The sequence below is a fragment of the Sardina pilchardus genome, chromosome 2, assembly GCF_963854185.1.
Source record: "Sardina pilchardus chromosome 2, fSarPil1.1, whole genome shotgun sequence".
Taxonomy (NCBI): Eukaryota; Metazoa; Chordata; class Actinopteri; order Clupeiformes; family Clupeidae; genus Sardina; species Sardina pilchardus.
In genome coordinates this window covers 15,910,432-15,922,290 of record NC_084995.1, presented here as the reverse complement: position 1 = coordinate 15,922,290, position 11,859 = coordinate 15,910,432, and the positions used below count along the sequence as shown (strand labels likewise).

General features: G+C 41.0%; 1 long non-coding RNA gene across 1 annotated transcript; it reads right to left on the bottom strand.

Moving 5' to 3' along the window:
• Positions 1 to 9,838: 9,838 nt before the first annotated feature.
• LOC134101019 (uncharacterized) lies at positions 9,839 to 10,930 on the bottom strand. Its single transcript, XR_009941339.1, has 4 exons — positions 10,889 to 10,930; positions 10,677 to 10,764; positions 10,084 to 10,139; positions 9,839 to 9,964 (listed from the first exon to the last, which is right to left on the bottom strand). It is a non-coding gene; the product is annotated as an uncharacterized LOC134101019 (long non-coding RNA).
• Positions 10,931 to 11,859: the final 929 nt, after the last annotated feature.

Genomic DNA, 11,859 nt, shown 5'->3' with positions numbered 1-11,859 from the left:
AACAGGAGGAGAGACATTTTTATCGTTGGTCAGTGTGAACGCTTTTATCGTTATAGTTAAGGTTATAGTTATTGTTCTTGGTGTGAACAGCCCTTTACCCTGTCAAAGAGTTTATTTTCTAGAAGAGAAATTAATCAAATTCAGTAGTAGCACTGAATCAGTGGTTTGTTCAGGATCTACGTGGGCAATAAGATGGTCAGATTTGTTTGACCTCTGTTATCTCATCCCTCCCCTTGGAGCAAGCTCTGTCATTGGTGAGGTGCAATGTGTTCCTATTACTGATTGGACGACCATAAATCTAGAGCGGTATTATCCACGCCCCCCTTATATACGCCCCCTTCAGGCCTTGTACTGTCGGTGCATAGTCAGAGTGGAACTAGAAGCATAATCCAATTTGTAGACTTTATTTCAAGTTAGTTACAGATGAGACAGACGAAAACAAAAAGTAGTATGGAGCAGGTAAAAGACTTTAAGGTATCCAATGAAGTTAGAGAAACTGCATTTTATGACTTTTGAAATGGCTAACTAGCTCAATACTCATCAACAGATTTCAAATGAAAGTTCCTACTGGCATGTAACAGTACACACTTTTGCAAGGGCCTATTGATGTGTCTGTGGCCTGGTATATTAGAAGGTTTTCACTCTTTCATTACTTTATCTCATTTACATGAAACCTGAAGTGATACACCACTTTTCTCCTAAAAGCCCGCTGGCCTTATGTGGCTGCAAGAGGAGGCCTACACACATTATTTACTAATTTAGAACAGATGCTTGTGTAAAAAAAAAAAAAAAAGACTATAGTAAAAATACTCTGCTGTGTATACATATTTTTGTGAACGGATATTGAGAGTTGAGTTCTGATTGTTCTATAAATTGCAGGAGTACTAGCCTAGAAATCTAGACAGCAGCAAATGTAACTTGCCATTAGGCGTGAATTCTCCATCCTGCAACTGAAAAACAAGAAGATGATAGGTTGTAGCACTATCCTATTGTGTGGAGAGGAAATTTGAAAGACAACCCTTTATCCCACCCCTCTGATTGAGCCCTGTCTATGGTGAGTTCCCAGACCCTACATCTTCATGTGATCTCAACAAATGCCTCAACCCATGGATGTAGGTTTAGGTGGGCACATAGGCTACTAGACCTCATCAATATTTTGACAAACCAATATTTTAGCAAACTCTTTTGAGCTATTTGGGCTGACTGTAAAAGAAAAACACAGAAACAGAAAAGAAACACTGTCATTTGATTGGCCTAAACCACAGGCGGTAACACGAACGCGCACAAGAGCGTCATATAGGTTTACTTTACTTTGTGGTGGCACTCACAGACAAGCTGTGTCAGGTAGGCTAAGTATCAGGGCTGTCTACTAATACATAACCCAAAAAAGGCCAGTGTAAAACTATTAAATTATAACAATTTCATTCCCTTTGTCCTTTAGCATGTAAATTTTTGCCCCTTGTTGTGCTTTGTAGATCAGCTATGCCACAGGATATTGTCACAGCTAGACATTCGCACGTCGCCGGAGTTCTAAGCCCCCACCTAGCCATTATTTCCATCGAACAGGTCACCTCGTCGGTCGTTATCCCTTACATAATGAATGGGATTTTCACTTCCAGGACCAGAGTGGTTTATCACTGTTGAGCGCTATAGGGCTTAGAGTTGACGAAAGATGATACACTTTAAACATTAAACTCATACCTACACCTTCATGAAGTACTGCAGAGACAAGGTTGTTTCTGTCAAGTTTGATGATGCAGTGTTTTCACAATGTCTTCACTTTTTTGTCACATGTTGCACTATGCTTTGGAGAGCCTTAAATGTAGCTCAACTGCAATCAGTCATATGATGTGTTCTTCACAGTTGTTTGTAGTGGACTTCACTGTACAAATCATCTTCATCCTTCAGACTCCTCAGACACTGAACAACAGAGTAATGCACATCAGTATTAGGACTTTAAAGGCACACTGCAGTTCATAGTTTAAACAGACTGAATCCCTTTTTCAGTGATAACGGGATATTTACCTGAAATGCCATTCCTTTATTTTGGTCGTGCTGGAATGCTTCTAAATAAGAGAGGATGAGATGACCATCACCAAAAACACCTTCCTAATTTGTGGTATGGAGACAGATGTAACTAATCCTTACCAGCCTTGTTGAAGTGGTAGTACACACTGATGGAGATGAGGGCAGAGAGTAGAGCACACACAGGACACAAGATGACCAGCAGTGACCGGCCCTGACCACCATCATCAGGAGGAGGAGTACTGGAGGGTGGAGGAGTGGGGTGGGAACCTGAGGTCACATACAGAAGGGAATGTTAAAGACAACACACATCTACAAGTATGTAATATAAGTTACATTAAAGGTATACTATGCAGGATTGGCGATTTCATCGCCGGTTTCGCTTTCACTTTTCATTTTCGCTCGTTTTATGCTTGCATATTTCTCTGCAGAGCTTCCCCTACAGCTTTAGCATGTATATTTGACAAAACTCCTCAATCGGTCAGTCTGCCGTGCCTTTTCATGAGACTTTACATGACACTTCCTGGAGTAGAGCATGGGTGCGTGCCCGGTGTCTCCTGAAGTTGCAAGCGTTGTTTTACCGCTACAGACCATTAGAGCGGCCAAAACAAACACAGTTCGACCGGTAATGACTCATTTAATCATATATAACAGTATGGAACGAATTGATTAACTGAAAAACGTTGCATAGTATACCTTTAAAGTAGAAACTATAAGCCAAAGTAAAGTATAAACTATTCTGGAGGGATATATACAATATGTAACATACCTAACTAGAAAAGCACTCCGAGAGCACAGACCTCCGCCTCTGTTCTTACTAGGTAGATTGTCATCCATTTGAACCTAAACTATTTAGATTGCCACCAAGTGGCCATACCATGGCATTACACCACTAAGCGAAACACATAAACAGCTCCGGAATCGCGAGGGAATTACGGATCACTCCCAAAATGTAATCGTTTCTTCCTGAGGGTCATGCCTGACATTCGCTAGAAAATTTCATCGGATTCATCCATTACTCTTTGAGTTATCTTGCTAACAAACAGACAGCAGCCGTGGTGTACTGGTTAGCGCACCGGGCTTGTAACCGGAGGGTTGCCGGTTCGATCCCCGACCAGTCCACCATGGCTGAAGTGCCCTTGAGCAAGGCACCTAACCCCTCACTGCTCCCCGAGCACCGCTGGTTGGGCAGGCAGCTCACTGCTCTGGGTTGTGTGATTCACCTCACTGTGTGTTCACTGTGTGCTGTGTGTTCACTAATTCGGTTAAATTGGGTTAAATGCAGAGAACTGAATTTCCCTCACGGGATCAAAAAAGTATATATTCTATTCTATTCTATTCTAAACAGACAGACAGACAAACATACGCCGGTCCCCGATGAAAACATAACCTCCTTGGCGGAGGTAAATATAGGCAACAACCAGAGATACTATTCAATATAATACAATTCGCTACAGGCATTGAGTATGAGAAAGCCTGTTTTCGATAACAGTTTTCCTGATATGATCAATACTGTCTGCAACCACAAATACTTTGGCAGAAGGTGGTTATGTCACTATTGCATGATAATGTATTTTGGGCAGATTGAGAGGTCGCTTCCATAGCAATACATGGTACAACTATAAAGATCAGACTCATTGGTGCTTAGGCCATCAGCAGAGGACAAGTTTATAGAAAAATCACAGTTTTCTGCACAATATGGTCCACAACCAAGGTGCGGATTCCACTTCCATTAATGTCTGATCAAGTTGAAATATACTGATCAACTCTTGTCCTCACATGGTGACTCACCATATGATGACAAGAGTTGATCAGTATATTTTGGTGAGTAACATTCAATTTAAAAGTGTTATTGTCATCAAAAGACACAAAGATTATACTTGCGTTATAAGATTAATTCATAAGTCATCTTTCATAGGCTTTCACTAAAAGCCTTTGTGTCTATTAGTCTAGAAATAACTGGACAAATAAATAACAAAGGATGCAAACATTTCAGCAATTAAATTATTATTGAATTTATAATAATTATTCAGAGGTTTGATAAATGAAATTATACTATAAGCCATAGGTCTCGGAAAAGGCCAGAAACTCCCTTTTAGCACTCTTTTTGACAACATTATTCGTAACACTCCATAGTAAGGGTCCTTAATAAATAGCAAACTAGTCATTAACCCTTTGTTAATATGTCTTAATTTTTACTAAAATATCTATTTGCCACAAGTTAATGTTTTTTTCATCATTAATATTAGTAATACAATCAGTATGGGTCTCTCACACTGGACATGAATGATCACAAGGTTCACAAAGGTCCTCGATAAAACAAAACAGGCAAAGCTGAAAGATGTAGCAAATTTATGCGAAAACTACACTGAAGGTGAAGGTCAGGTTCAGACAATTTAGATGACTAATTAATTAATTAACAATTAGGAAATATTAACAAAGGATTAGTTAATGACTACTATTTATCAAGGACCCTTATTATGGAGTGTTATCCATTATCCAAATTGAAGCATACATACAGTAGCCATAATACACAAAATGCAAATAAAATAAGATTGTAAGAAGTCAAATGAATTAATCGTTACCTGGAGAAGATACAATGGAATGGCTAGATAGACAGAAAAAAGTAAAGCGTGCTCCAACTGCAATCTGTGCTGTTGTGTCCATGGTTACACAGTAGTAGAGGCCCAGGTCAGATTCAGAGACGTTGGTGATCATGAGATTATAGGAGTTACTGGAGGAGTTCCAGGTGGGATTGTAGCGAGGGACAGGAGGGAATCTTGAATCTTTGGCAGTGACTAATATCAGTGGAGATTGGTGTGAACTGAAGCTTTCTCTAAACCATACAATTTTTGTTTCCTCATTTGGTTGACAATCACAATATACAGTGACACTGTCTCCTCGTGAAATTTCATTAACTCGAAGTCCTGAAAGCATTCTGGTGCCCACATCTGCAATAGATTAAACATATCACATTTAGTGTTATACATACAGTAGTTCACTATATAAATGTGGAAGCCAACAGTTTTAACTATTAAGTATTCACATAAGTAGATCTAAATAATCACAAAGGCATTTTAATGTGTTCGAAGGCATGTATACTCACACCAAAACATGAAGAGCACCGCTTGCTTCATAGCCATCTTGATGTCTGTTGGCGGAAGCTTGAGAGGCAGGTGTCTTTGATGCAAACACGTTGAGGGACTGGTCAGCTGCCTTAATGGAAACTCATTTTTATTGAAGTAATAGTGATGAGAAAATACCATGAACTAAAAATGCCATGATGTTGGATCTAGCTTCTTACATCTGTTCTGCTGCTTTGCCTATTGTGTGTTTGTATCAGAAACACCTGCTTTTATTTATTGGGGACATTTATGGCTAGAGATAAATGTGTTTTTAATATTCTTACAGTATGAGTAAGACTGACATTGTGTTTTATAGTGTATGATATGGACTCAATATTGAGAATTGAGTACATTAATTCAAGGGATATTCAGCCATTTTTGGAATTAAGCTCATTTTCCACCTCCCCTCGAGCAAAACAGTTGATATTGACCTTTTTCCCGTTCAATCGGTTTAGACCATTAGCATCTTGCCTGCTATGTTTAAAACTGACTGAGATTTCTGGTAATTGTCTCTTCTGAAGTTAGAAAGTGCAATAAGACAAACTGAAAATGAAACCTTGCGATATTAGGCTGATTTGACAAGGAAGGAGTTGTCAGAATGTCTCAACACCTGAAATCATATGAAGTTATACTCTCATACAGATCATCACAGACAGCAAACATAAAATCTACCCTTCCCATAGTTCATCACATAGTACCATGCATGTATTTGAGTTTATATAATAAATGGATTCACAGAGTTGTTGTGTGAAATTATACTATAACTCAATGCAAGATAAAAGATGTCACGTCAGCACTCCTTGATTGAGTCTTGATTAGATTATTAAGGTGCAGTTTGTTTCTGGGCTAGTGATTGCATTATAGGGAGATCTCAGCAGTATGGGTCAGTTCACAGTGGGGGCCTGGATGCACTTGTTTCTCTCTCATAGACACATGTGAGAGGCCTGCTGTATGAGGGGGTCTGCACTCATTTAGGTTACTTTCAGTTTATGCGCCACTTATGTCTTGCATTCTCTGACATCCTGCTCTCACACTCTCTCTCTCTCTCTCACACACACACACACACACACACACACACACACACACACACACACACACACACACACACACACACACACACACACACACACACACACACTGACTCCTGCAATAAACTCCACATCCTGGTTTGGCCCTCTTTGACACCCTGTGGGCACCAGCATGTCAAAGATGAGGCAGAGCAGTGGGCATTAGTAGTCTCTGTTCATGTCCTGACATGTGTAGCAGCCACTGATACTGTTAAATAACCAGAAGCGTGTGGAGACTTAAGAGTTGGATTATGCCTTATAACCCTCCCAAAGTACCCACACTATTGTCTAATTGTACCTGACCAGCTGTGCAAACTTGTCATGCAAACATTGATTAGCATTTTTCTATTAGTCCCTCACAGTCTATGGCAAAGCCAAACACTAGCTAAGAGCATGGTGTGAGAGAGAGAAAGATTGCTGTGTTTCTGTAGAGGATGGCACAAAGCAGGAAGGTGATTGTGGTTTCCTGTCTTTGCCTTTGTCTGTACAGGCGAGAGAGATCACTAAAGATAGCCAGACAAGTGTAACCTTCTTTCAGTGCCCACAAAAGTTTCCACGCCAACAGCCATTTGTGTGCTTTTAGAATGCAAGCCATGGCAATGTAAGTCATGTATGAAGTATTGTGAGTATGAAAACAGACTCTTGCTCACACTGTGAGGGCCAGTGGTTTGGTTCTGAATCCTAATGTCCTAACGTCCTACTTCGCCGAAACTTTACAAACTGACAATAAACAGCATCAGTAGTTAGGAGACAATGTATGTATAGTAGGCCTAGCTTTACTGTGAAGAAATATCTGCCTTTAGCCAACCTGGGGCTCCCACCATCCACCTGCTCCTGCATAAAAGACTTTTTGGTCAACCGACCACAGCAGGTGAAACTGGGTCCTCTCCTCTCCTCCTCCCACACTCTCAGCACTGGCTCTCCCCAGGGCTGTGTGCTGAGCCCACTACTCTACTCCCTCTACACATCCGACTGCAGCCCCGCCCACCCAGAGAACACCATTGTCAAATTTGCTGATGATGACACAACGGTGGTGGGGCTGATCACAGGGGGAAATGAGGTGGCCTTCAGAGATGAGGTCCTGAGACTTGAGGAGTGGTGTGCATCAAACAACTTGGCACTAAACAATGACCAAGACTAAGGAACTCATCCTGGACTTGGCGGAACAGAGCCGACCCTGTCCCCCTGTACATCGATGGCGAATGTGTAGAGCGAGTGGAGTCCTTTAAATACCTCGGCGTCCACCTCTACACTTCCTGAGGGTGCTCAGGAAGGAGCAACTAAACACTCAGCTGATAGTGACCTTCTACCGCTCCACCATTGAGAGCTTACTGACCTATGCTGTAACAGTGTGGCACTCCAGCTGCACAGAGGCCGATAGGAAGAGACTGCAGAGGGTGGCACAAAAGATCATTGGCTGCCCTCTGCCTTCCTTGACTGCCATCTATAACTCCGGCTGTCTCAGCAGGGCCAGAAACATTTTGAAGGACACCACCGACCCCGGATTTCACCTTTTTAACCTGTTGCCCTCTGGCAGGCGGTTCAGGTCCATACGGGCCAGAACAAACAGACAGGGATAGCTTCTTCCCCAAAGCTGCCACCATACTCAATGCAAACTGCATAAGGGACATCTAGGGAACCTGAAGTTAGTGTTGTCATGGCTATCTCGGCTACTTTGCTTTCAATGTCAGCGCACCGTATTGATACAACTTTAGTCATCCACACAAACAGAGACAGACAGACACACACACACACACACACTTGACATCTACAGTTGTACCCATGCTTTGCTGCATTTTCATTTCACTCTCACATCATTCTTGTGAGTATGAGTGCGTATGTATCGTGCCTGTTTTTATGTATTATAAACTGTTGCACTTCCAGTAGGTGGTGATCATGCAGCACAGTGATAAGGCACCACATTTTAACCGTTAACATGCTTGCTGCCACCCTGTGTCTACTGAGGGTACTTCCAGTAGAGGATAAAGGCCCATTAACAGCCATACTGCCCGACTAAGCCAAAAAGCAGTAAAGTGTGAAATCCACTTTTTGACACCAATATAAAAAGCCAAATCCGGGGGGTGCTGTGGCGCAGCAGGCTACAGCGCTCGTACCACATACGGGTCCGAGTGCCCACGGGGACCCAGGTTCGAATCCGGCCTGCGGTCATGTCCCGATCCCACCCCATCTCTCTCTCCCACTTGTTTCCTGTCTACTCTTCACTGTACTATAACATTAAAGGCAAAAAGGCCAAAAAATATACTTAAAAAAAAAAAAAAAAAAAGCCAAATCCTCTGAACAACCAATTAAAATCTCATTGATCTACTGAAACAGTTACTGAAGATATAGGGGTTTACATTTTACAGTATCTGCTAAATACAGTGTGAAAGACAAGCAATAAAGCTGTTTTTCTCAGTTTGGATTTTTTTTGAGATACTGCTTTTTGGCTTTGAAGGGCAGCATACAGAGGCCCCCCACTGCCTGACTCTGAATGGGCTGAGTCCGTGCTACAGTGGGACTGTCAGGGTATCCTTGAGCCTATTAAAAGAGTCAACGATTCAGACTCCTGTGCTGGGGTTAAAATGGCTGACACATTATATATGTATGTACATACATACAGTACATGCATGCAGGCACATACACCACTGGTGAGTTGTGTGGTTGAGCTGTCAAGCAAAGGCCTGAACACCAGAGGTGATTGTGGGTTTCCTGTTGTGTTGCTGTGTTTGTCGTTGTCCAGGCCTTCTGCTGTGTGAGATGAGCAATTGTTACGCATATTTTGCAATACTTGGTGATGATACTTGTGTATGATTGGGAAATGTAAACTTCTCTTCTGTGTAACTCTTCAGTTTCTTTTGTCTTCTAAACTAAATGCTTATTTCAGCACCATGGACACTTCCTGACATTCAGTAAATGTTTCTGTATCCAAGAGTCTATTTGGCCCAAACAAAGATTAGTGCTTGGAAATAACTGCTGCAGTTATTATTGTTCATAAAGAGTCAACCATTTTGACATAAAACACATCTTACTGTATCTCTGAATAACTTATCTCTGAATAACTGAAACAGTGTACAAGACATCATTGTGTAACATACCAAAAATGATACAGATCATTTAAGTCAAACACCTTTGTACAAACACCATTGGTATCAAACCTAAAATTGCAAACAAAGCCCCCCCATGACTGTTACTGTTTCATAGTGGACCTTCACAGCAAGAGTATACAGCAGCAGAGGCCTGAGCTGAGAGGTCTGTTGTGGGTTTCCTGTTTGACTCGCTGTATAATTTTAGCAGCTCATTTGCTGCCACATGTGCTTGTCTACACAAGCCTGTGTGGCACTCCAACAGCCATACGCCCTTTATGTGACATGTATCATGGGTTTCTCATAAATATCACTGCCTAGAGACAATGCCAAATCACACTTCTTTTATTGTATTTCTGTCATGGTTTTGGAAATTTGAGGCTTACTCTAGATTAAATACAAAGTCACAACGTTAAGATGAGTGCAATCATCATTTGTAGTTGTTGATGATGTTTTAACACATTCCAAATACATTGCATGGTGTTGTGTTGTGGTGTTTACTCTGTGGGACTGATAAGCCCTGACCTCTCAGTACAGAGGTCAGGATTCTCAGTTCTCTTTTTCTTGGGTCTCTGTCTGCGCTCTTTGGTAGGGATTTCCAGTGCAGCGTAGCACACATCCTTATCTTCATCCTGCAATTGGCCAGCAAGTTCTGTTCAAGGAACTGCAATACACATCCATATTTAGGTTACGTTAATATCACAATAGTATAGCTGCTTGATGATTATTATGTATGTGCAATTTATGATCTATAGTGTGTCTACACATCTATTGATGCCAAACCTGTTTTGTGCTCTGGCTGGTGTCATTGTCACTCCGGGTCTCCAACTGGGGACCACCTGGGTCAAAGAAAAGTGTGGATTGAGGATAAGTCATACACATTTCCATGGCAATGCCGATCTCCACCAATCAAAGATGCAGCATTACACTTAAGGATTTTGGTAGCAACTCTATGTGAAATCGCAAATACAACATGTGTTTTCTTAAAATAAGTTTGATATTATGATGTGTGTGTGGTGTCCTTATGAGCATAATACACTCAGTTCACAGTCTCATAGCTCATAGTAACTCTATACATGGGATGGTTACAATCTTATGGCTTATAGTCAAATTGTCAGTGGAGATAATGAATGGGATTTTAATTTCCAGAGCCAGAGTGGGCAGTCAATGTTGAGCTCTTTTGGCCTCAGGTTGAAAGTTGACGAAATTCTCCTGAAGTTGATGCATTAAACTCGTACCTACACCTCTCAAAAGTACAGCAAGACAATGACGTTTGTCAATGATGTTTCAGTCAAGTCTGATGATGCAATATATTGTCACATGTTGCACTAACGTACAGTACACTTTGGAGAGCCTTAGCTGTAACTTACAGTAACTGCAATAAGTCATATCATGTGTCCTTCACAGTTGTTTATAGTGGACTTCAGTGTACAAATCATCTTCATCCTTCAGACTCCTCAGACACTAAACAACAGAGTAATGCACATTAGTATTATGACTTTAGAGACACACTGCAGTTCATAGATTAAACAGACAAATATAGTTTTGAGTTTAAACAGACTGATCACTTCAGTGATAGGAAATTTACCTGAAGTCCAATTCCTTCATTTTGGTCGTGCTGGAATGCTTCTAAATAACAGAAGATGAGATGACCATCACCAAAAACACTTTCCTAATTTGTGGTATGGAGAGAGAGGTCACTAATCCTTACCAGCCTTGTTGAAGTGGTAGTACACACAGATGGAGATGATTGCAGAGAGTAGAGCACACACAGGACACAAGATGACCAGCAGTGACCAGCACTGACCATCATCAGGGGGAGCAGGAGTGGAGGGTGAAGGAGTGGGGTGGGGACCTACTGTTATGTACAGAAGGGAATGTTAAAGACAGCACACATTTACAAGAAGGATGTAAACTCTCAAACACAAACAACGCTGGACTGGACGGAGGTAAAGTCATTATTTGTCATATATAGGCAACCACCAGCATTTTAGTTCCAACACACATATTGCCATACATGTTGCTAACTAATGGTCTTCCTCTTGATTCTGTTTACATCATATATTGATTACAAGTTGTTACAACATAGAACTACCACTTCGGTTATGGTGCATAAGATTGTACTTTGAGAGTTGGTGGCATATGCATTCATGAGTCTGATCGTTATGGTTGTATATTGTTTATGTTTTGCTATGGAAGATAACTCTTAATCCATTTCTAAAACATTTGCAATAATGACTCAACAGCTTAGTGAGGTTGGCCTTCTGTCAAAGTCTTTTTTGATTACAATATGTTCCACTCTGGTTTTGATCATATTCATCTTTCATATGCTCCAACTTTTCTCAGCATATACTGATAGTTTGACTAAAACACACAGTTTAAAACTGTCACTGGACTGGGTTGACAGAGACCCAACCCGAGACTCAAAGTTTGGTTAATAGGATTATACAAGTTATACTTTCATACAGATCCTCACAGATGACAAATATTCAATCTCAAATTTATTTTCAATCTTTCTGCACCTACAATATCTAATTTTGAAGAGTTTTGATCTGCAAA